The 4,357-nt window shown below is 54.2% G+C and overlaps 1 pseudogene; it reads right to left on the bottom strand.

The window, feature by feature from the left end:
- Nucleotides 1-434: 434 nt before the first annotated feature.
- Nucleotides 435-573, bottom strand: LOC119359964 (annotated as a pseudogene).
- Between the last annotated feature and the right edge of the window lie 3,784 nt (nucleotides 574-4,357).

The following is a 4,357-nucleotide window of genomic DNA, read 5'->3' as shown; positions in this document are numbered from 1 at the left end:
GGAGACATATCACCGGTGATATGGTCAGTGGCTCCGCTGTCCATATACCAGTTCGTGTCCAGGCCGTACTGGGGAGCCGCCACGTTCGCCGAGCGCTCTCCCCCCCCCCCCCTGATAGGAGGAGTCGTAGCGCTTCCAGCACTACCATGCTGGATGCCCGAGCTTGCCGCAGATCTGGCAAGTAATCTTGGCAGCGGGATTGTTGTTGTAGTTCCCGTCGCTGCCGCCGTTGTTGCCCCCCATGTTGTCGCGATTTGGCTGCTTGATGAAGTTGCCACGGTCGCGGTCACCACCGCCGCCACCGCCTTGCTTGGGGAAGTTTCGTCCGCGGTCACCACCGCCGCCGCCGTTGCCGTTGTTCTGCTTGTTGAAGCGTTCGCGGGATGCCGCGTTTGCAGAGGACTGGGAGGACCCGCCGCGCAGGTTCATGCGTGTCTCGAAGCTCAAGAGCTGCGGGTACAGCTCGGGGACGATCACCGGCTCGACCCGGGAGCACATGGCAGAGACCACGGGATCAAACTCCTTGTCGATCCCGGCAAGGATGTGAGACACAGCATCCTCCTCATCTACTTTCTTTCCTGAAGCAATAAGTTCATCACATAAAGATCTAATCTTACCAACATATTCAGTAATGTTGGAGTTGCCCTTCTGAAGGTTCGCCAGCGCAATTCTGATGTTGACGGTGCGGGCGCGAGTGTGTGAGGCCAGCATATCCCCTGCACCGTGTTCCAGAGCTTGGCCGCGGTGTGGCAGGTTGCCACTTTGATGGCCATCTCGCGCGGTAGGGAGGACAGCAGGTAGGAGAACACCTGTTGATGTTTCACGTACCACGCGGAGAACTCCGGGTTGGGCGCCTTCGACTTGGTCTTGCCATCGTCGGAGGTGGCTTCAACGTTCACAGGGGGCACCACCTGGTCGATGTCGAGGTAGTTCTACATTTGCGCCCCCCCTGATCGCCGAGAGCATGGTTGCGCGCCATAGCGCCTCGTTCCCTCTCGTGAGCTTCTCGGTGACGCTGTGTGCAAATGGTGACGAGTGGAAGGAGGTGGAGCTTGAAGACGTCGCCATGGATGTGAGCGAGGCAGGCTCTGATTACCATGAAATAATTGGTGGAAGCGTATGCACCTTAGGCAGAGACACGTACGTGTTTATATAGAGCACAAGTACATCATCGGCAGGTTGTTGTTGGCTTGACCCCTAGTCCAAGACTATACAAAAGATAGAGATCAAATCCATCTAACAACCTGCCTATCGGTTACAATCTCACACACGCACACAACTAAAGAAACAAACATCTTTACGAGGACATCATTCGTTAAGGAATCCGGCAAGGAAAATATCTGTTGCTTAGCATCACGCACAGGCTGTCATATGCTCCGATGGTTCCTGATCAACAAGCATCGACGCCCAACTTTGCCATTTTGCAGTCGATAAAAGCAGGACACCAAGAATCACAAGCTACTGTTCAGAGGTAGGCAGTTTATTGTTAATCGCAATTAGCATCCGGCCATTAGACTTCGAAGTTATAACTCCCTCGAGGCTGCGCGCGAGAGCCCAAGCCCAAGCTCACGAGAGAGTGACACTGAAGCTTTCCTTGCTTTAGCCTGTCGCGCAAACGATTCTCATTTCATAAAGAGCTCCGAGAAACCCCGATGGTTAGGAGTTTGGGTACATAAAAACATAGTAGAACGTTGGATGACATGAAGAAAGAAAACTATGATTAGCTGAGCGCAGACAGTAAAACCTGGATACATCAGACATGAATGACAGGCTAACGAAACGAAGACATAGATTTCACTTGCCTTAGATGGGTTGGCAGTTGGCACAACAAACGGGACGTACATGTCTTACATCGAACAGTGAGAAAGAAAAGACAGAAGGAGTGCAAACATATAATGGCACCGAGAGTACAACAGACATGGTCCTCTTAGCAGACAAGGTAAATAATCAATCAAGGAAGACTAAGCAGAATATCCTCGAGCTCAAACCTGAATGACGACATGCGCGCTGCCTTCACTTTCAGACCCAAATGCCGTAGCAGCAGCAGCATCTTGTCTTCCTTCGCTGGCAGCTGGCAGACCCTCCCTCCTTTCAAGCTTATCCGGAAATGTCTCCATCCCGTAGAATGTCAACAGGACCCAGACATACGAGAGGTACTCCACACCTGTTCCCAGAGCCTCAGCGTGCAAGTATCCTCTGGACCGGCCGGCAGAAAAGCAGAGCATCTCCACCCACACGCCTTGGATCACCTCCCACATCTTGGTCTCGTCGCCAACATCGCCCAACAAGCTTTGAACAAGCAGCCAAGCTTGGTGAATAAAAGAGTCGGGCCTAGAACCCCCCGCGTTGCATTTCTCTATTAGCCTCTGTGTAAATTCTCTGTCATCCTTAGGTGTCTCCCCACTGCCGATGATGTCCTCGAGCTCATCGTAGGCCCTCACCAACAAAATCTTTCTGCTGCCTGGCATTAGCATCTCAGGATTTTCAAAAAACAGATGCATCATGTAGTTGGACATTTCTTTGCACCGGCGGGCATGTGGATGATCATCAGGAGAAAGGGCCTTATGGTGAAAACATAGATCTGTGGCCAGGTGCCAGATAATAATGCTCTCATCAAATGGCCTTCGTATGCTCCAACTCAGTCGTTGGAAGCATCGCTTGCTCGCGAATATCCACTCACCGTCTCACCCCTGGTATCATTAAACCTCATATATGATTTGGCGTCCACCATGCCCCTCCTCCACCCGGATTCAACATGGCGACGAACAAATGATGTTATCGCCTCACACGAATAGCTAGCAATCGTTGAGGAAGTCCTTGCATTGTAACCATCCTGCGATCCTCCTCATCCTTGAGTGCCATTTGTTACGGGCTAATAATCCAATAAGACTACGTTGGAGAATTCTGCCAGAGAACTTGTCATGGAAAGTTGATTGCACACGCTGGTAAACGAGCTCCAGCAGAAGAGTACCGTACAACAACACAAGTGTAACCCAGGTATCTTCACTGCTATAAGCTTCTTTGTAGCTACTGGTGTGTACCAGGCAGATGGCTGTGACTAACGTTGCATAAGGTAATACTGGTGTGTACGAAAGATATAGCCGCATCGAGGGCGTTACACCAACCCAATGAGCTCACGCTCATACGCCGTCAATTTAAGATGGCGAGCAGCAAAGGGGCGGCTGAAGAAGGCGAGGGGTCCATCGCCCTGGTGCAGGACCACACCAAACCCCGCACCGGAAGCGTCGCAGTCGACGGTGAAGGGGAGGTCGAAGTCCGGCATCTGCAGTACGGGTCCCGTCGTGAGGGCCCCATTGAGGGCCTCGAATGCTGAAGTGGCCTCCGCATCCCAAGAGAAGGCGTCGCGACGGAGGAGAAGCGTGAGCGGGGCCGCGATAAGGCCAAACTCCCGGATGAACTTCCGATAGTACCCGGCAAGACCAAGGAACCCGCGAAGAGCCCGCGGAGACTGCAGAATGGGCCAGGCGGCGACGGCCGCCACCTTGTCGGCGTCCATGGCCACATCCTCGGCCGAGATGACGTGGTCGAGGTAAGCGACCGAAGGTGTCCCAAACGAGCACTTCGAGCGCTTAAGATGAAGATGATGCACCCGAAGCTCGTTGAAGACGATGGCCACATGCTGGAGGTGCTCTGCCCAAGAGGCGCTGTAGATAAGAATGTCATCAAACAAAACGAGCACAAACCGACGTAAGTAGGGCCGGAGGACATCGTTCATCAAGGCCTGAAATGTCGTCGGGGCGTTGGAGAGGCCAAAGGGCATCACCAAGAACTCGAAGTGGCCGTGATGGGCCCGGAACGCCGTCTTGGCGATGTCGTCGGGATGCATGCGCACCTGATGATACCCCGACCGGAGGTCCAGTTTGGTGAAGAAGCGCGCCCCATGTAGCTCATCCAGGAGTTCATTGACCACCGGAATAGGAAACTTATCCTTAAGTGTGAGAGCATTAAGGGCGCGGTAGTCGATGCAGAAGCGCCAAGTGTCGTCCGACTTATGTACGAGGAGGACCGGCGCCGTAAAGGGTGATGTAGAGATACGGATAATGCCCGCGGCAAGCATGATGGCGCACTGCCACTCCAACTCGTCCTTCTGCAACTGAGGGTACCGGTAGGGCCGTACTGCCACTGGAGCCGAGCCCGGCAGGAGATGAATATGGTGGTCGTAGACCCGGGCCGGCGGAAGGCCCTGGGGTTCCGCAAAAAGATCACCGTGCTGCTGCAGGAGGTGATCCAGCAGCGGATGCTCGGCCTCCGTGGTGGCCGCGGCTAGCTGGAGTGGGGGCGACGCCGGGGTGCCGCCAACGCCCTCCCATCGGATGCGGCGGCCGAGGCGCCAGAA

Source organism: Triticum dicoccoides, chromosome 2A (assembly GCF_002162155.2).
Source record: "Triticum dicoccoides isolate Atlit2015 ecotype Zavitan chromosome 2A, WEW_v2.0, whole genome shotgun sequence".
NCBI lineage: Eukaryota > Viridiplantae > Streptophyta > Magnoliopsida > Poales > Poaceae > Triticum > Triticum dicoccoides.
The sequence above is the reverse complement of the archived record's forward strand: the minus strand, read 5'-3'. Positions and strand labels throughout refer to the sequence as shown.